The 22,880-nt window shown below is 36.2% G+C and overlaps 1 pseudogene; it reads right to left on the bottom strand.

The window, feature by feature from the left end:
• On the bottom strand, positions 17,659-18,382 carry LOC110259394 (annotated as a pseudogene).

The raw sequence follows: 22,880 nt of genomic DNA, 5'->3' as shown, positions 1-22,880 counted from the left end.
AATACAAAAACACAGTGAAATGAAATTAAGTTTCATTTTAGGATGAAGAATATTTGAAACAAATGAAACCATAGTAAACAAACATTACAGTTTCTAGCAATCAATACTCTCTACTTTAAGGTACCTGGTTTTCAAACGGAGAACTGTAAAATCCACTTGTATTAAGAAATGGCAAATTACCAGGTGCTCATGAAGGGGGAGAAAAAGCTGGAAAATTACATATCTAGTTTTTTTTTTTGTCTTTTTCAGGGCTGCACTCACAGCATATGGAGGTACCCAGGCTAGGGGTCAAATAAGAGCTGTAGCCATTGGCCTACTCCACAGACACAGCAATGCCAGATCTGATCTGCATCTGAAAATCACACCACAGCTCACAGCAGCTCTGGATCCTTAACCCACTGAGTAAGGCCAGGGACTGAACCTGCCTCCTCATGGATCCTAGTCAGATTCATTTCCTCTGAGCCACAATGGGAGAGCCGATGTCTTTCCTATTGTATGCAACAGCAAAGTGAAATCATTGTGACAAAGGCCCTATGGCCTGCCCAAACCTAAAATATTTACTTCCTAACCCTTTATAGACCAACAAATCTAAACACACATTTCACTATTTTCTTTGTTCTATATATTCAAAATACACATATTTAGTTCTTCCTTCTCTCATCCCCACTGCCCCTCTCCTGCATACCCATGCATGCTCTAAATGGTCTTTTCCTCTGTCCCCTTGTAACTCTCTGACTCTGTCCCTCTTTTTATCAGTCACTGCTGTCATTTTCGTCCTCATGAATATTGCCCATATGTATCTTGTATTCTAACCACCACTTCCACAATTTCATTTCTTTACAGAATTAACATTATAATCACTGTTCTTTAGCCAACCTTCCAGGTGATTCCAGACAATTCCTGTACTCTTCTTTTTCTTTGTACATATTCCTCCTTGCTTAATCCTTCATTCTGTCTCTTTAACCCTTCAATGAGGGACTCCCTAGTAATGAACTATATAGTATCCATAGTCTTCCACAGGCTTATTTCACAACTTTCCAAACTGACTCCTAGAGTTCTTAGTCAGCCTGGTTTCCTAACTCCTTCTACATAACATGTCCCATTCTATTCTAACTTTGGGTATTGGACTCCATTGGTTTCTCCTCATTATTTGTCTTCACTATTTTTCTGGGTAAGATATAGAATGTCAATCATTTCTTAAAAACCAACCTCTGATCACTGCCTCCTTGGAATTTTTTCAGGACTTTTTCCTCTGAGGAAACCTCAGTCTGCCCTATAACCTAGAGCAGACTAGAGGATTTCAGGTTTGAATGGGGCTATATTTATTTCTTAGTGCTGCCATAAAAAAGTCCCACAAACTAGGTGGCTTAAAATAAGAGAAATTTATTCTTTTGTAGTTCTAGAAATAAGAAGTCCAAAATCAAGGCATTAGCTGGGCCTTACTTCCTCCAACGGTTCTAGGAAAGAATCAGCCTTGACTCTTCCTACCTTCCAGTAATTTCCGGCAATATTTAGCATTCCTTATCATGTACATGTCTCACTCCAATTTCTGCCTCCATTTCCCCAAAAGTGTCTGTGTTTCTGTGTGTCTCCAAATCTCTTTCTCCTCACTAGAACACCAGTCACTGGCATTAAAGCCCACATTAATCAAGTGTGACTTCACCTTAAGTTGATTATATCTGCAAAGACCCTGTTTTCAAATCAGGTCACATTTTCAGATAAAAGGGGTTAGGACTTCAACATATCTTTTGAGGGGACACAAATCCACCCACATTAGGGACACTCAAATGCATCTACATTAACCCATTCATTTTTATGACATAGAGAAACCCCATGTAATTCTGCTTACATATTTCTGTTGACATTAGAAACCCACATTCTATGAAGTTATCAGTTTTAACAGAATTACAGTAAACAAACAAGTAAACATCTTGTAGCCTAGGTCCATCAGCCCTATTTCCCTAGTTCTATTCTTGAGCCCAGACAGAATAAAGAGTATTGTCTTGTCAATATTATAGACCATTAAATGTTAAAGACAATTTATTCTCTCCTAGAACTTTCTCCAAGGATATACATTCCTATTTTACTAGATTGTCTTTTTTTAACATGTCATGAAGAGAGTGAAAATCATGGCACGCTTCTCTCAAAAAAAAAAAAATTTAGTTTCAATTGTCTGAGTTCAAAAGAATATCTTCTATTGCCTACTTTCTTATCGAGTTCATTCTATCATAATGGCTTTAATGTCAGACATGTGTCTATGAATCCCAAATCTGCCACTAAGCAACTGTGTTACCATTAAAATTAAATAATTTCTCTAAGCTTCAATGTCTTTCTTGGCAAGATTGGAATGTAATATTTGCCATAAAGAGTTAATTAAAATAATAATTAGGTAATAGATAATTAGCACAGTGCCTGCTAGACTTAATAACTGGTAGCTTGTAATAGTATAATTTTTATTGGTCTAGCTATATAGAAGTCTAATTTAACACATCAGAACCTATATTATATCGAGCATGGCCTATAACCCTTAGTGTTAATTCATGCCCTGACAGCAACATCACAGCTAATACAGATTTGTACATTGTTTTGCAGACCTAGCTATTCCTATCTTGCTGACTATCAGAGTGTGATTAGAACAAACTATCAGAGTTTCCATGGAGAGATGGGCTTAGAAATTTTTTTCACATTGGTAAATGAGTAAATAGTAATGCAACTCTTACCCTCACAGTTGATTACCACTCTCACCTCTTAAAGAGTAATTCTCTAAAGAAACTTGGAAATTCTCTGTTTTTTCTAAAGAAATTACTTCTGTTACCTGACTCTATTCTCTTTGCTTGGCCTTAGTTTTCTATTATGCATATATCTGTCATCAGTTCTTAAGAAATGATGCAAAGACTTCTAGTTGCCATATGATATCCATTTTCCCATTTTTACTTAAAAACCAAAAATTTTATTTAGAAGTGATATAACCAACTGAAATGCTATATTTTTTAGCTGCAACAATCCATTTGATTACATTCTGATAATTGAAATGAAGGTAGAAGTGTTTTTAAGAATTCCAAGAAGGATGTTCAATGAGACCCGACTATTTGGGAAACAGTCTGAAAATGCAGCCATGATTTTTTAGAGCTCTGGTAGGTCTCTTAGAATATGAAGTGGCCTGGATAATGGACATCAAGAAGACTTCATAGACTATTAGGATGATGCTGGGTACTTAATATCCATGAAGACCAGTCCAGAATGGGCTTCTTTCCTTTGGGAGGAAACTGGACTTCTAACTTCTTGAAACCACTGCTATTTTGTTTTCTACTAAATGCAAATCAACTCATTTCAGTTCTTGTCCTAAATATAACTGGGAATGAACTTCAAATAGACAACTGAATGTCTGAAAAAAGAATTCTTAACCTCTGAGTCACTTGTTCAGCTTTCTTTTTTCATGAGATGAATTATAATCCCCCCACAAATTCATATTCTGAAGTCCAGCCCTCAATATCTCAGAATCTTATTTGAGGATATAGTCTTTAATTAGTAATCAGTATAAAATGGTATCAGGGTAGGCTCTAACAAATATGACAGGTGTCTGTATTAAAGGGGGAATTTGGAGATACATACGCATAGAGAGAATGTGAAAAAAACACAGGGAAAAGTCTAGTTATCTACAAGCCAAGAAAAAAGGCCTAAAACAGATCCTTCCCTCATAGCCCTGAAGGAATTAACCCTTTGACACCTTGATTTCAGACTTCTAGCCTCCAGAATTGTGATGCAATAAATCTCTGTTGTTTGTGTCACCCAATTTGTGACACTTTATTAAGACAGCTCTAGCATATTAACATCTTGGAACTTTAGGAATATTTGTGGTTTGCACTTCATCTCATAATTCTCAGCCTCTTCTCTTAGACATTTCAGTTTACTTGTTTCTTTTAACACTATTTACCTTGCCACATTGTGACCTTGGCCCAAAACTCTCATTTCCTAGAGTTAGCCCTCTTAATGGGTCAAGAACTGTGGGAGGTATGTAGGCCAACTGGATCATTAGAACTGAAACACTATTATCTAAATTAGTAATTATTTAATTTATCTTAGTACTGAGAACATAGTAATTTTCAATAGATTTTTTTTGATAGGCTAACATTTTAAAAGCGCATTTTAGAAAATCACATGGTTTAGAAGTCACACATCATTAAAAATATCATGTTTCATTATTTTTTAAAAAAGGCAATAACTTCATTTCATATAGGAAGATATCTTTAAAATTTTATAATATATACTCACATAAAGTTTATGTTGTTAAGTGCTAACATTAAACTTACAGCATGTTATTATACCTAGGCATAGATCAGAATTTCTCAAGTTATTGGTCTCAAGATGTTGATTATCACATAATGAATGCTATAAAAACATGTCCAGAAACAATAAGTAAGAACTTTAAGTTCCACAATTTTGCACACACTTTCAATTAGTTTAGATACCTTAAAGATCATCAATGAATATATCTGCTCATATAACAACATATATGACATGCCATTTGAATACAGAACATTTACATTAAAAGATTTAATCTCATTCACTTTATTCAGCATTTATACTCAACCAATGAACTCAGACATAGTTGGCATCATTCTGATTGATTGGTACTGATTATGCCTTACCAGTAGTTAAATATTTTTATAATCACCCATTTATTTTCAGACAGATTATTATAGATCAGTTTACTACTTAGCAATTATTAGCATTTATGAAAGTAACGCTGTGTGTTAGTTTACTAGGGCTGCCATAACAAAGTACCACAGACTGGGTGACTTAAACCATAGGAATTTATTTTCTCATAATTCTGGATGCTAGAAGTCTGTGATCAAAGTGATGGCAGGGTTTATTCCTTCTAAGGCTTCTCTATTTTGTTGGTGGCTGGCCATCTTTTCCCCATATCCTTATACACTCTTCCTTCTGTGTGTCTCTCTCCTAATTTCCTCTTTTTATAAGGACATAAATCACATTGGATCAGAGCCCACATTAACGACCTCATTTTATTTTAGCTGTCCCTTGAAAACCCTATCTCCAAATACAATCTGAATACTAGAGATTAGGAGCTCAACATAGGACTCTCTGGGGGGCACAATTCAGCCCATAACACCTTGCATTCCTGTTAAATTCATCATTTAATTGTGTTGCTTTTCTAATAGGACTAGCAGATCAGCACTCACCAAGCCATGATATTGTTAGTGATAGCAACTATTTATTTTATTATAAATAATTAAATTACTACTTAAATATATTAAATAACTATTATCAGCATAAGACTGAGAGAAGGAAAACAAACTTGATGAGACTACAATCACCCTGGCTTTCTGCCTGGAGAAACTTTCCATACTGCAATGCAATGAGCAATAACTAAAGCAGAGCACAGCTGTATTACTGAGTTGAAGAGATGAATATCAGGTTTCAGAAAGTCTGCAATGGCTTTAAATTTGAGGTAGAGTGCAAGATAAGAGGAAACTACAAAGATGATGAGTTCCATAAATCTGCATAGTATTCCTTTGAATCTGTTGAATACTAAACTGCACACGGATAGAGTGAGATTCTATGAAGCAGATCAAAGAATAACTACTAGATAGAAAACAACTACAAAGGCACTAACCATGAACTGAATAGGACTGGCTGTTAGACATACATATTCTAACCAGGCATAGTAGAGAGATATAGTTAAACATCCAGGGCATTCAGGAGAGACCCTAGGAATCCCACACTTTAGCATTAAACCACTTCTTACAGTTAATCCAAATGTGCCCTAATGAATCTTGTAACCAAATTACTCTTATTAAAATTAAACTACTTTTATAACTAATCTAGAAGTGCGCTAACAAAGCTTAAACTAACTGCTCACTAAACCAAATATTTACATGCTTCAGAGGAAGAAAACAAAGCTCAGACTTCAATCAGTATAACTCTCACAATACCAATTAAAAATCACCATACTGGAGTTCCCATCGTGGCACAGCAGAAACGAATCCAACTAGGAACCACGAGGTTGCAGGTTGGATCCCTGGCCTTGCTCAGTGGCTTAAGGTTCCGGCATTGCCATGAGTTGTGGTGTAGGTCGCAGACTTGGCTCAGATCTGGCGTTGATGTGGCTGTGGCGTAGGCCGGCAGCTACAGCTCCGATTAGACTGCTAGACTGGGAACCTCCATATATCACGGGTGAGGACTTCAAAAGACAAAAAAAAAAAAAAAAAAAAAAAAATTAAATAAATGAAATAAAATAAAAATCACCATACTTACACAGAGGCAAGAAAATGAGATTCATGACCAGTAGAAAACCTAGTCAACATAGAAGCTGAAATGACAGATGTGTTGTAATTAGTAGTCAAAAACTTTAAAAGAGCCATTGTTAAGTATGTTCGAGTGTTTAAAGAAAAGCATAAACTCCATGAAGAAAGAGATTAAAACTATAATATGAAATCCACAGAAAGACTAGAGCTAAAAACCACAGTATCTGAAAAATGTCCACTAAACTAGGAATTATCTAGCCTTTTCTGTGACATACATACCAGACTGTAACTATTTTACTCTTTATGGGCCATATAGTCTTTGTCACAACTATTCAACTCTGTCATTGCAACACTTAAGCAAAGTCCACAGAAAATGTATAAACAATAAAAGTGTGATTATGTTCCAATAAAACTCTATTTACAAAAGCAGGTAGCTAACTGTATTTTCCCTAAGGGCCTTATTTGCCAGCTCTTGCTTTAAACCATCCATTATAATTCCCAGGATACTCTGTGGTTAAGAATTGGAAGTATGAAGCAAGGACATCATTCTGTGCCTATAGAAGAATTTTTCTTCATGCAATGGTGGCTGAGCTTCATATAGTTAAATACCCAGCTCAGTTACAACACTTGAACTGTCTCAGACTTTGAGAATTCCTTTAAGAACATTTGATCTAGACCTCTTCTCCCAGCAAAAATTCAAAAGGTTATAACACATCAGTCTGCCTGATACCAAAACCAGAAAAAAAAATAGATAAATTAAAAATAAAACCTCAGAGACTAATATGAACAATTTAAATGAACTAAAATTCCAGGGAGAAAAGAACCCAAGACGAATTATTTGGAAATAAACAAGGGCAAACCATATGAAAAGAGTGTTTGCTATAGGAAGCAAGTCGCAACTACCATGATAGCATTTGGCAGAGATTCAAACGCATGAAGGGGAGTGGAAAACGTTTATGGTGGAACAAAGGGGAAGGTGTAGGTATGCTTTCATTGGAGGCTATCAGGATGGGGAAGCTGGAGGCAGGCTAACTATAAGTGGGGTATTTTTTGTGGTTGTTTGGGGAGCACATTTGGCTTCCTCCAGCTGGTTCTAAGTTGTAAGTGAGGGGAAAGTTAGGGAAGTCAGTAGTCATTGTTTAAGTTCTGAGTGTTCTGGGCCGATTGCTGCAGAGACTTTGATTTGACTTTCTGGACTGTCTGCGGCAGAGTTTGTGGGTCAAATGTCTGTTCTCATTATGGTCTTGCCATTGTCTATGTGTGTGCTCATCACTCAGGCCAAACTATCTCCAAACATTTCACTCCTGGGGGCATCTGCAGATCCTGAACACTAGCTTAAGACCGGGGTAAGCTTAAGCTAGGAGTCCTTGGGAAAGAGAAAATAACAATTTCTCTCTCTCTCTTTTCTTTTTTTCAGCAGCATACCCAGAAGAAGTAACCTGTAGGGCCTCAACCATTCAACCACCTGACTATGCTTCCTCATGAAATAACTGCTATCTGGCTATTCTCTGGACAGGGTGAAGGGCTGAAGAGTTATTTTGTAAGTTCCTAAAAGACAGAATAAACTCTCATGCAATTATTGCCTGATTCAAGAAACAAAGACCTGTTGGAGAAAGAGACTGCCTTAAGCACAGTAGTACTATTTTCTCTTTAGGCATCTGCCTATTTATGCCATTATATGGGGGAAGTAGCTGAAGAGCTGGTTTGAAGAAACCTTCAAACTCCTGCAAATATTCATAGCTGAAAAGACAGAATATTAAGAGGTTCATAATCCAATAATTTAGAAAACTGATAAAGACACACCTGTAAATAAATGTGAAATGAAAGTCTTCCCAAAACTGCAATCCAGCCCTGACCAAGGTAAATTATTGAATGTACTGAAATGATAATAGTTCCCTTATCTTAGTTGTCCTACAGTGTAAAAAAGATAAAAAAATAGAGACAATATATGTACATCAAATATTATTTTTTAAAAAATGATTAGAATATACCACAAATATTTATAAACTTGCAAACTGATAATATACAAAAAGCAATTATATATGATTCTCAAGAAAACAAAGAGACAGTATCAGCAGATTCAGTAACGATCCAGATATCCATTTTATATAAATTACATATATTCCAGTCATGAATCAACTATTTTAAAATATGTTTTAAGATATTTGGATTTTTTTAAAAGTTGATACTGTAAAAGTTGTATGTAAGAATATACAAATAACTAAGTAAACCTAAACCTGGAAAGTAAAAATGCTGATTAACCTATCACACAGTAAGGCAGAGTGCACACTCATGGAAATAAAAATCACCATTTTCTTATAAGAGAAACATAGGCTATTAGAACTAAACAGAGATGCTACCAATGGACTCACATATAGTAGAGATCTAATTAACACAGGATAAATCTGGCAGCACAAATCAGTGATGAAATGAAATGCTGCCCACAGACATTGAGGTAAGCTGCTCACCATATGGAGAAAAGTAAAAACTTGTTATTTAAGCCTACAAACAAAGGAGTGCAAAAGGGATTAAATAAAATATGCCAAGATAAAATTTGAAAAGTTATAAAAGTAAATAAATGAAGGGGCTTGTATTTGTGACAAAGGAATAAGGGTAATAGCAAAGAAATAATCACACAAGAATTCAAAAGACAAAATATAGGAGTTCCCATTGTGCCTCAGTGGTTAACAAACCCAACTAGTATCCATGAGGATGTGGGTTTGGTCCCTGGCCTTGCTCAGTGGGTTAAGAATACAGCATTGTCGTGAGCTGTGGTGTAGGTGGCAGAGGCGGCTTGGACCCCAAGTTGCTGTGGCTGGGTGTAGGGCAGCAGCTACAGCTCCGAATCCACCCCTAGCCTGGGAGCCTCCATGTACCACCGGTGCAGCCCTAAAAAGACAAAAAAAAAAAAAAAAAAAAAAAAAAGACAAGCTATAAAACAAAACAAAAAATGATTAGTGTAATACATCAAAATTAACAATTTTTCCTCAATGAAGCACACCAAAATCAAAATTAGCATGTATGGAAGGTTGGGAAAACATTTGTTTGATCTAAATCAGAATGAGAATATTTAGAATATAAAAGGCACCTCTGCAAATCATCAACAAAAAATCTGCAACCCAGATAGAAAAATGAGAATGAATATGAATCTGCAGAGAAGGAAGAAAATATTCAAAAAAAACTTTTTAATGAATAAAACAGAAGCCAGAGAAACAATCAGTAGGATCAACAAACCCAAAAGTTGTTCTTCTTTGGGGGAGGAGGAGCAAGACGGCAGAGGAGTAAGAGGTCACGCACAACTTCTCCCACAAACACATCAAAAAAACACATCTATATGTAAGAGTACTCACACAGAACATCAACTTCTGGCAGAAGAACTTAAACCTCCAAAAAGGGCAAGAAACTCTTGACATAACTGGATAGAACAAAAGAAAAAAGAGAGAGAGAAAAGGAATCAGGATGGCACTAGCATTCCCAAGAGGGAGCCGTGAAGGAGAAAAGGTACCCACCTCCTGGGAAGCCACCTAACTAATGAAAGATCAGCTGAGTCGGCGGGACCTCAAAGTCACTGAGAAAAGCTGTGAGAAAAGTGCAGCGACTGGATTAAGAGCAGCAAAGCAGAGTGAGAGCTGCATAGATCATCTGAACTACCGGCTAGGACACCAAAGCCTGAGACGCTCGGGTGGGGGCTGGGTGCTGAGACTCAGGCTTCAGAGGTCAGTCCTGGGGAGAGAAGTGGGGATGGCATGAGGGGCTAAGGAGCAGTGCACCATGGGCTAAGGAGGGGAGCACCACAGCAGAGGGAACCCAGGAGAAGGTCCGGACCCACAGGAGAGGCAAGGTGCCATTGTTGGGGAGGGCGAGAGGAGGGACAGGCCGCCATAGGAATCTCCCTGTGCTGGAGCATGTGCATATCCCCAGGCTTAGAGGGTGGGGTGACTCTGCAAAGGCTACATGAAGGAAGGCTTTTGCTCGTTTAGGGGAGATTAGACACTTATTGTGCAGGCTACCGGTGGCCAGGCAACTATTGTGTGGGCTAAGGGCATAAGGGGGCTAAGTGTGAAGTGGTGCCTCTTGCATGATCCACAGGTGGCAGGGACAGACTGCTGCAGTCATCTCAGAGGCCAGAGGGAGGCATGGCTTGCCACCACTGGGGGCCTGTGAGTGGGCTCCACCATCGACCCCGGTCACCTCAGGGGTTGCCAAAGAAGAAAAAAGAGGGCATTGCAACCAAGCATCATACGCTGTTGCTCTCACTCCTCTGGGAACATACCCAACCCTGCAGCTAGAGGGCCAAACGCTCTGGGTGACATCCAGACACTTGGTCACTATCCCTTCCCAAGACCCTACAACTAGGAGCAACTGGAGCAGCACCTCCTACATGGGCCAAGTGGGACAGGGTGCTTCTTGCATGGTCTGCAGGTGGCAGGGGAAAACCACTACAGTTATTCCTGATTCCAGAGGTGGGCGTGGCCCACTGCCATTAGAGATATCTGAACAAAACCACTTCTAGCCCCATTCACCTAAAGGGCACCACAGAGGAGGGCATTGTGACTGAACACCACCTGCTGGTGCTCTCACACCCCCAGGAACACACCTGCCCTGCTTCTGCCACTGCCAAACACTCCAGGCAATACCCGCACACCTAATCTCTGTCACTTCCCAGGATCCTGCAACTAGGAGCACCCTTTACAACACCTCAATGTGGGCTAAATGAGACGGGTTTCTTCATGCATGGTCTACAGGTGGCAGGGGCAAACCATCACAGTTATCACTGAATCTAGAGATGGTCGTGGTCTGCTCCCAAAAGGGGTCTCTGAACAGGCAACACCTGCAGTTCAATCACCTCAGAGGAGGGCATTGCAATCAAATACAAGCTGTGGTTGATCTCACTCCCCTGGGAACTCACGCACCCTGCTGTTGCTACTAACAAATTCTCTGGTCACCTTGAAAATCTGTCTAGAGCTTATTACCACTTCCCAGGGCCCTGCAACTAGGAGTAGCCTGTGCCACCTTCCTGCAGGTCCTTGCTGCTATTGAGAGTCCAATGACCAGGCAATGACTGATGGCCCTACCCATTGCCTCCTTCTCCCTGAAAACACACTAAGCATCCTGAGAAAAACAGCATGCTTACACCAAAGAAAGAGACAGCAAATATTCAAACTCCCATACCAAAAATAAACAGTAACCTCTCCCAATATACAAAGGGGTATTCTTGCATAGAAGTAGCCTTACAAGACTATAGTTTGGCTTCCCCAAACTCACAGAAAAAGAAAAACTCAAGCAAAATGAAGAAGCACAGAAACCATTCCCAGTTAAAGCAACAGGAGAGTTCACCTAAGCAGACAACAATGAAACAGACCTCTGCAGTCTGACAGACTTGAGTTCAAAGGGAGGTATTGAAAACACTGAAGGAATTAAGAGAGGATACGAACAGTGATGCAGATTCCTTTAGAAAGGAACTAGAAAATATAAGGAGGAGCCAAGAAAAACTAGAAAATTCATTTGCAGAGATACAAACTGAGCTTAAGGAAATAAAGAGCAGAATGAATAATGCAGAGGAACGAATTAGTGATGTGGAAGATAGAATAATGGAAATCACCCAATCAGGACAGCAGACAGAAAACCAAACTAAAAAACATGAAAGCAATATAAAAGACCTATGGGATAATATAAAGTGGGCCAATCTACACATAATAGGAATCCCAGAAGGAGAAAAAAGAAAAGGGGATTGAAAATATATTTGAAGAAGTTATGGCTGAAAACTTTCCAAATCTAAAGCATACTGATATCAAGATACAGGAAGCAGAGAGGGCCCCAAACAAGCTGACCCAAATAGGCCCACACCTACACATATCATAATAAAAATTGCAAAAGCTAAAGATAAAGAGAGGATTCTAACAGCAGCAAGAGAAAAGCAAAGCATTAATTATAAGGGAACCCCCATCAGCTGATTTCTCTACAGAAACATTACGGGCCATAAGGGAGTGGCAAGATATATTTAAAGTGCTGAAAGGAAAAAAACTTTCACCCTAGAATACTCTATCCAGAAAGAACATCATTTAAATTAGAAGGGGAAATTAATTTCTCCAACAAACAAAAGCTAAAGGAGTACAGCAATACTAAACCCATTCTAAAAGAAATACTGAAAGGGCTTCTCTAAATTAAAAAGAAAGAGAGAGAGAGAGAAAAGAGAAAAAGAAGAATTAGAATGGAGGAAACCACAATGGGAAAGCAACCACTTAAATATGCCAGCATACAGATCTAAAGATGAGATGTTTCAAAAAAAAAAGACATTAAACTCATACAATATGGGGAAGGAAAGTAAGAAAATATAGATTCTTTTTTTTATTTTAATGATGTGTCTGAGCCTATATGACTATCAGGCAAAACAAGCAGATATAGGAAGGGCTAAACGTGCTTAAAAAACGGGACAACCACAAAACAAAACCAAACATTACATTCACAAAAACTGAAAAGAAAAGTACTCAAGCATAAAATAAATGGACACCATCCAACCAAAAAAAAAAAAAAAAGGAACAAAGGAGAAACATAGAATCAACAAGAAAACAAGGTATAAAATGGCAAGAAATACATATCTATCAATAATTACCTCAAATGTCAATGGACTAAATGCAATCATAGTAGGAAACTTTAATACCCCACTCATAACAGTGGTCAGACAACTTAACCTAACACCTAAATGAATTAGAAAAAGAAGAACAAACAAAGCCTAAAGTTAGCAGAATGAAGGAAATCATAAGGATGTAAGAGGAAATCAACAAAATAGGGATTAAAACAACAATTGAAGAAATCAATAAAACCAAGAGCTGGTTCCTTGAAAAGATAAACAAAACTGACAAATCTCTGGCTAGACTCACCAAGAAGAGGGGAGAAAAAACCCCAATAAACAAAATCAGAAATGAAAAAGGAGAAATCACAACAGATAATACAGAAATACAAACAAACATGAGGGAATACTATGAACAACTGTATGTCAACAAGATTGACAACCTGGAAGAAATGGACAACTTTCTAGAGACTTAGAGCCTGCCAAAAACGAATCAAGAAGAAATAGATCATCTGAACAGACCAATCACTAGAAATGAAATTGAATACATCATGAAAACACTCCCTACAAATAAAAGTCCAGGACCAGATGGCTTCACAGGTGAATTCTACCAAACATACATAGAGGAACGGGTGCCCATCCTCCTTAAACTTATTCAAAAGGTTGAAGAAAAAGGACCACTCCCAAAGACATTCTATGACACCACCATCACCCTACTTCCAAAACCAGACAAAGATACCACCAAAAAAGAAAACTATAGGCCAATATCTTTGATTAATATAGACACAAATATTCTCAACAAAATTTTAGCCATCAAAATCCAACAATGTATCAAAAAGATCGTACACCATGACCAAGTGGGATTCATCCCAGGTTCACAAGGATGGTTCAACATATGCAAATCAATCAAGGTCATACACCACATTAACAAAAGAAAAGTCAAAAAACCACACGATCATCTCAACAGATGCAGAAAAAGCATTTGACAAAGTCCAACATCCATTCATGATCAAAACTCTCACCAAAGTGGGTATAGAGGGAATATTCCTTAACATAATCAAAGCCATTTATGACAAACCCACAGCAAATATAATACTCAATGGAGAAAAGCTGAAAGCCTTTCCACTAAAACCTGGAACAAGACAAGGATGCCCATTCTCACCACTGTTATTCAACATACTACTGGAACTCCTGGCCACAGCAATCAGACAAACAAAAGAAATAACAGGCATCCAAATAGGAAGAGAAGAGGTAAAACTGTCACTGTATGCAGAGGACATGATACTATATTTGGAAAACCCTAAGGACTCAACCCAAAAACTACTTGAACTGATCAACAAATTCAGCAAAGTAGCAGGATATAAGATGAACATTCACAAATCACTCACATTTCTCTCTACTAACAATGAAATATTAGAAAAGGAATACAAAAAAAAAACAACACCTTTTAAAATTGCACCCCAAAAAATCAAATTCCCAGGAATACACCTGACCAAGGAGGTAAAGGCCTTACATGCCGAGAACTATAAAACCTTAATCAAGGAAATTAAAGAAGATGGAATGAAATGGAAAGATATCCCATGCTCCTGGGTTGGAAAAATGAATATTGTAAAAATGGCCATACTACCCAAAGCAACCTACAGATTCAATGCAACCCCTATCAAATCACCCAGGACATTTTTCACAGAACTAGAACAAACAATCCAAACATTTCTATGGAACCACAAAAGACCCAGAATTGCCAAAGTGGTCCTGAGGAACAAAAACCAAGCCAGGAGGCATCACTCTCCCAGACTTCAGGCAATATTACAAAGCCACAGTAATCAGGATGGTGTGGTACTGGTACCAAAACAGACAGACCAATGGAACGGAACAGAGAACCCAGAAATAAACCCAGACACCTATGGTCAATTAATCTTTGACAAAGGAGGCAAGAACATAAAAGGGGGAAAAGACAGTCTTATCAGCAAGCATTGCTGGGAAACCTGGATGGCTGCATGGAAATCAATGAAATTAGAACACACCCTCACACCATGCACCAAAATAAACCCAAAATGGCTGAAAGACCTGAATATAAGACAAGACACCATCAAACTCCTAGAAGAGAACATAGGCAAAACATTCGCTGACATCCACCTTACAAATGTTTTCTCAGGTCAGTCGCCCAAAGCAACAAAAATCAAAGCAGAAATAAAGCAATGGGACCTAATCAAACTGACAAGCTTTTGCTCAGCAAAGGAAACCACAAAGACAAAAAGACAATTTATGGAATGGGAGAAAATAGTTTCAAATGATGCTACGGACAAGGGCTTAAGCTCTAGAATATACAAGCAACTTACACATCTCAACAGCAAAAAAGCCAACAACCCAATGGAAAAATGGGCAAAAGACATGAATAGACAGTTTTCCAAGGAAGATATACAGATGGCCAACAAGCGCATGAAAAAAATGCTCACATCCCTGATTATTAGAGAAATGCAAATCAAACTACCTTGAGATACCACTTCACGCCAGTCAGAATGGCGATCATTAATAAGTCCACAAATAACAAATACTGGAGGGCGTGTGGATAAAAGGGAACCCTCCCTCACTGGTGGTGAGAATGTAAGCTGGTACACCCACTATGGAGATCAGTATGGAGATACCTTAGAAATCTATACATAGAACTACCCTATGACCCAGCAATCCCACTCTTGGGTATATATCTAGACAAAACTCTCCTTAAAAAAGACACATGCACCTGCATGTTCATTGCAGCACTATTCACAATAGCCAAGACATGGAAACAACCCAAATGTCCATCGACAGATGACTAGACTAGGAAGATGTGGTATATGTACACAATGGAATACTACTCAGCCATCAAAAAGAACCAAATAATGCCATTTGCGGCAAGATGGATGGAACTATAGACTCTCATACTGAGGGCGGTAAGTCAGAAAGAGAAAAATAAATACCATATGATATCACTTATATCTGGAATCTAATATAAGGCACAAATGAACCTTTCCACAGAAAAGAAAATCATGGACTTGCAGAATAGACCTGTGGTTGCCAAGGGGGAGAGGGAGGGAGTGGGGTGGTTGGGGAGCTTGGGGTCAATAGATACAAACTACTGCCTTTGGAATGGATTAGCAATGATATCCTGATGTGCAGCACTGGGAACTATGTGTAGTCACTTATGGTGGAGCGTGATAATGTTGGAAAATAGAATGTGTACATGTATGTGTAACTGAGTCACCATGCTGTACAGTAGGGAAAAAAAATTGTTTGGGAAATAACTATTTAAAAAGATCATAACAAAAAATAAAAATAAATAAATAAAAATAAAAAGTTGTTCTTTGAAAACTGATAATATTGAAAAAACTCTGGAAAATTAAGAAAATGTATGGAACAATAGTCAAAATTTTAAAAAATAATTACCAATACTGAAGATATTAAAAAATTATTAGAGGCTATGAAAATGTTGCCCAATTATATAACTGAGATTTAATGAATTCTATGAAATATCAAACTTCTAAAAGTTGAATCAAGAAGAAAAAAATCCTAAGCAGTCCCACAAGAACATACAAAAATAAATAAATGCTTTAAAATCTGATACAGAATAATCCAGGAATATGTAAACAATGTAATTTACCATCATCAAGGGGAGTTTACCCCAGGAATACAAGATCAACTAAATGTTAGAAACAATATATTTTAGCTTACTGAATGGAAAAAAAAGCATTTCAATAGAAGCATAAAATCAGTATCCTAAAAAGAATAACGTACACTCATAGTAAAAATTCTTAGCTAACTATGAACAGAACGTTTAATTAAAACACTAAAAGATACCAACAAATTACATCAGATATTGTACAATGATTAAATATTATAATGATTTCCTTCCAGATCAAGAACAAAGTAGTTCATTATCACCACTAATGATTAAGTTATTTATGAAGCATATAAACCTACCTAGAAAACTCAGAAGAAACTAGAGCTAACATAAAATTCAGTAAGTTTATTAAGACTTCAGATATGCTACCGCTATAAAAAAATCAATTCTATTTTTATAAACAGTAACAACATGAAATATAATTTCATAGCATGTACCCATTAATAGGATTTAAACTATAAAATGATCAGGAATAAATCCAACAAAGTTATAAAAACTTAAGTAAAAATTTATAGTATTATATTGAAAGATTTTAAAGAACTAAATAAATATATAAAGAGGTAAATCTTTACTGAATAGAGCTATGGAATAAATGTAATTCTAATGCAAATCTCAAAAGACATTTTGTGGAAATTGACCAGCTGATTCTAAATTGTATGCGAAAGAGCACAACTAAAGAACAGTGTACGTTTATTGACAACTGGAACCTTATCAGAGCCCCCAAAATATGTATGCACACATACACACACGCATTTGAAATGACAAGAAAACAAATTTACTTTCTCACCACATATAAAAGTTAGAGATAGCTTTAAAATGGAGAAGGTGAAGCTATACAATATTAAGTATCAGTGTAGAGGAAAGTCTCACTAGGTAGAGAGGAATTTGTTACAGAGAAATTACTAAACATAAAGGAAAATATGAATAAACAAAAGTACATTAAAATATTTTATCACATTTCACTAGAGAAATTGGAAAAGTAGCCTGTAACTTGACATTTGTCTAAATCTGAATTTTACAATTCTTTGAAAATGGCAAATCTGACTTTCCAAGGATTATTTTAAAAGAATGTGTGCTCTTAAGCAAGTTCAAGTCTTTTTTCTAAACTGAATTTACACCTTTTTTTTCTTCATAAGACTTTGTATTTGTCACCATTAAAACTCTCAAGCTGGTGTCTCACACCCACCGGCTTGCTCAACTTTAGCACCTGTCTCACCCCTGGTACCATTTCAGAACTACTACTTTCACTATGATACTCCATTGGTTTTCCCTATGCAAACTTGTGCTTCTGCAGCATTTTGTAACAAAGAAGTCATGGAGAAGATAAATAGATTGGCAAGCCTTTTCCATATCTTTTCCAATGTTCTTTGCACTGAATTCACTGACCACTTCTTTCAAGCCATTTGTCCACAACTCTGGGGTCATAACCTTCTTCTGGGTTTGGGCGACCTGTGGTCCTGAGCTTACAGGTCTTCTGAATCTAGCTGTTATGTTTCTTCAGTACAACTTAGAGAGATCAGATGAACCAAATAACCATGGGTAGTCTTAATCTCAAATATGAGCTTCAACCATGATCTGTTATTTTTAGATCACAGAGCACATTATGTCACTAGTAAGATTCATGTCATAGAGGTTGTTCAGGCAGTTTTTGCCTAGAACATCCTTAGTAATTAGCTTGAATCTTCTAGGTACAGCTCCACCATTCTGAAGATCAGCAAAAACATCTGAAAATTCACTTCAACAACATTACCCTTGAGGTAATCAGATACAATTTTGATTCTGTGAGTTTTTGAGACTAATGTTTTTCCAACATTACTTACATTGAATACAGTTAGTTAGGGCTTTCAGATCATACCAATATGTCTTAGAAAAAGGATCAACTATTTTTTTTTTTTTTTGTCTTTTTGTCTTTTCCAGGGCCACTCCCACGGCATATGGAGGTTCCCAGGCTAGGGGTCAAATAGGAGCTGTAGCCTCCGGCCTACGCCAGAGCCACAGCAACGTGGGATCAGAGCCGTGTCTGAAACCTACACCACAGCTCATGGCAACGCCAGATCCTCAACCCACTGAGCAAGGGCAGGGATCGAACCCGAAACCTCATGGTTCCTAGTTGGATTTGTTAACCACTGCACCACGATGGGAACTCCCTCAACTACTTTCTTATTGGCTCCTTTTTTGTTGCCTTTTGTAAGGCGCTTGTTCTTGCTAATGACCATGGTTCTGAAAGCCAAAAGTATATAGTATTATTTTATTTTGCAATTTATATAAGCAATGCAAAATTCTTCAACCCCAATCCGTAACCTCTAAAAAAGAAAACCACCTAGATGTTTTTAGAGTCCTTTAATACAGTGGGTAAAGAACCATAATTCCATAAATTTAACTTCCAAAGAAAATTTTTAATTAAAAGTAATTTAAGATAGAAAAGATGCTTTTTGAGGAAATGATAAAGAATATGGTAACATGTTACTATAGTCTTAATGTTCTGTAGCCCTCAAAATTTTTATGTTGAATTCTTAAAACACAATGTGATGGTACTAGGAGATTAGGTCTTTGCAAATTGCTTATGTCATAAAGGTAAAGCCCTCATGAATGTGATTAGTACTTTTATGAAAAAAGACCCCACAGAGTTAGCTCACCCCTTCTGACCTGGAAAAAGATCTTTAGCCAGCCATGCTGGCACCCTAATCTCAGACTTCCAGCCTCCAAAACTGTGACAAATAATTTGTGTGGTATTTTGTTATAGCAACCTGAACTAGAACACATGGCTTATTTATTTTTAAATTTCGTTATTTGGAAGTTCTGGGATGATTTTTCAATATGGATTTGTGGGTAAATATTTTTTCCCTTCTAATATCAAATAAAAATCAATCTGGTTTGTTAAGCTCAGATCATAATTTCTGTATTTGTCTAGTTTCATTAGCTTAATATGTACTTTAGAGTCTCTAATTCTGCCTTCTCCAATTATTAGCATAAGGATATTTTAAGCATACAAATATCCTAGGAAGTGTAAGAATAATTAAAATAGTGAAATATTATCAGTTATTTTACAGTTATTATTTCCAGTCATTCTAATACAATAATTAGGCCTAATAAATTGGTAACCATCCTGCATGAATCAATATAATCTGCTAGCTTCTTAGTTGTCATAGAAACTGTATATAGCAAGCATGTTTAATGCAATAACTTTATATATAAATGGTTAACCTAATAAAGTTTAAAAATAGGCTTAATCAAAACCAAGTTTACCACAATTTTCACTATCACTCTATGTTTTATCTTATGCATTTCTCTTTTTAGACTTAAACCAAAAATACACATAATATTGAAATGAATAGATAAAAGGTGTATTTTAGAGCTAATAACTTGAAGCAACTCAGCAGAGTTTTCTGTGCAAATATTCATGATCCAGTCAAGGAAATATTTTGTTATTCAAAGGTCTCATCCATAAACCATTGGAATAAAATTATGAATTATTATTTTACATTAAATGCACCTTATAAGTTCCTTCTTTTCATGTGTTTGAATAAATAGCACTGAAATATAAAAAATTATAATCCAAAGAGAGAATCCTTATCTCAATATAGAATATTACTAAGTCTACTGTAAAACTAAGGTATTTGACATTAACAAAGTCATTTATCATTCAGGAGAAATGCTCAAAGTAGTATGAGTACATTAAAAATATCCATATGACATATAATTTTATTTTTATAACTATATATATATATATATATGAACACATATGTGAACATACATACATATATATATATGAAATATGTATTTATAAATACAACCTAGGCTGTGGGGGGGGTTGGGTACTTCATTTATGAATAAGTAAGACTACGTGGCTTTTCCTTTATTATACCCTATTATGTAGCGCTATCTTTTATGGGTTTTATAAATTATTTTAATATGATTTAAATTTTATTTCATCAACTGTTTTCCAATATATCTTATTGATAAATATATGAACTTCTTTGTTGCAAAATATTAGACCTGAAAGGGGCAGATTATGTGGTTTGAGAAAGCTGCTTGAATGCATATTAAAAAGAAAAATATATATGGTTTCTGACATATATGAATGAGAAGATAGATTTTATATACATATATAGTCTTAGAGTTTCTTACATGGAAGAAATGTTTTCATATTACACACACATGAAGGAACACATTTCATCTTTATTATTTAACATCATTAAGTATATCCTCGTATTATTAAAAAAACAGTTTAAGCTTACATCTTTCCTCTTGTAAGACACTTTTTTTTTTTTACATTTTAGAGCCATACCCACAGCATATGTGAGCTCCCAGGCTAAGGGTCGAATCAGAGCTACAGCTGCCAGCCTACACCAGTCACAGCAATGCAGGATCCAAGCTGTGTCTGTGAACTACACCACAGCTCATGGTAAAGCCAGATCCTTAACCCATTGAGCGAGGCCAGGGATCGAACCCACATCCTCATGGATACTAGTCGGGTTCATTTCCACTGTGCCATGATGGAAACTCCCTCTTGTAAGACTCTTAATATAAAAACTTAAGGCTTCAAAATTATTAAAAATGCTCATGAATATTTTAACATTTCTTTCTTTCTTAACAGCCTGGGTAACAAATTACTTAGTGAGAAATGGAAAATTCTTATCCTAATTTGAACAAAAAATTTGTTATTTAATTATAGCTAAATTCAACTAGTTGCAACAAATTTTAATACTGTGTTGCCATATTAAAGTATTTTGAAGATAATTACTGTAATTTATAAAGAAATAAGTATACAGCAGATTAGAATATAACCTTTGCTTCTTTTAAAGGGGAAGTTTGTCTATGTTGTTTCTGGGGTTATTAAAAATTACATAAATAACATATTTGGAATTATTTTTAAAGATTAAAATTTAAAACTTAAATAGTATAAATACAAATAAATTTTGAGATTTATAAACACTTTCTTTAAGAGATTAATCTTTAGAAGTGCTATATGCAGAATAGTGAGAAGGTATAGTTAACAAAATGACAATATGAGTCATACATACATCATATTTGCATATATGTGATGTAATTATAGAATTTTTTTCCTCAATTGAAAGATGTATTGTACCTAGTAATGCACTGTATCTGTCAAATCATTCTTTCAGCTCACAGACTAACAAGTGCAAGGGGATCAGTATTCAGACACTATAAGCTTATCACCAAAGAACCCCTTTGTGTTCCACATTGTACTTATTAACTGCTTAAGATAAACCTGCAGGTTTTATAAGGTATATAGTCTGTGCAACATACTTCTAAAATATTAAGATATGAAGTGACTGGTGAACTATTACATTTTTGATTCAAAAGTAAAGGTTTACTTTTTTTTTTTTTTTTTTTTTTTTTTTTTTTTTTTTTTTTTTAGGGCCGCACCTGCGGCATAAGGAGGTTCCCAGGCTAAGGGTCTAGGGATCGAATTGGAGCTGCTGTAGCCACTGGCCTACACCAGAGACACAGCAAGGCCAGATCCTACCTGCATCTGCAACCTACATCACAGCTAACGGCAATGCTGGATCCTTAACCCACTGAGTGAGGCCAGGGAACGAACCTGTGTCCTCATGGATACTAGTCAGATTCATTTCCGCTGAGCCAAGATGGGAACTCCAAGGTTTACTTTCTTAATGTCTTCATAAAGAATTCCAAAATGAGAGAATTTATGCCCAAACTATCTAACATTAGTGGGAAAAAAACTTAAAAAAATACTGAAAAAAATTAAAAATATCTAATGCACAGTATGTGCACAGGCACCATGCTAGTTGCTGATTAAAAACAGAATCATTATACATTTTATCTGCTACAGCAGAATAGTTTGAGAATGAAAGTGGACACTAGCAATAATTACGCTGAAACAATGTATGTAAAACAAGTCTGTCAAGGGCAGCAAGGACGTCCTGGTTACACTGACATAATTACAATAAATCGGCCCCTATCTTAAAAATCATTAAAATATGATAGCTATTTTATACATAAACAATTAAATATAAACTTCCAAATATTTAAGAGTTGAACAGTCATAATCATAATGGAACTGAGTGTGATAAGAACAAGATTGTATTAACAAGCTTACTACCCATGTCAACAGTGTTATATGGCAATCATATTTACAATTAAAACCTTTGTTTTATTACAAATATTTTAACCTTCTTCTGCTATTACAATTTTTTTCCACCAGATGGTAGCCAATAAAAGCAGGAAGCAGAGAGATTAACAGAGTTAAAAGAAATAAAATTAAATTGAAATAAAATTTAAATTAAAAAATTGACTATAGCTAGAGATATAATTATGCATATAAAAATTCCATTTATCAAATAAGTAAAAACAATCATTTTGAAATTTCTTTTTCAAAACATATATTGTTCCAATATTG

This window comes from Sus scrofa, chromosome 1 (assembly GCF_000003025.6).
Source record: "Sus scrofa isolate TJ Tabasco breed Duroc chromosome 1, Sscrofa11.1, whole genome shotgun sequence".
In the NCBI taxonomy this organism is placed as follows: domain Eukaryota; kingdom Metazoa; phylum Chordata; class Mammalia; order Artiodactyla; family Suidae; genus Sus; species Sus scrofa.
The sequence above is the reverse complement of the archived record's forward strand: the minus strand, read 5'-3'. Positions and strand labels throughout refer to the sequence as shown.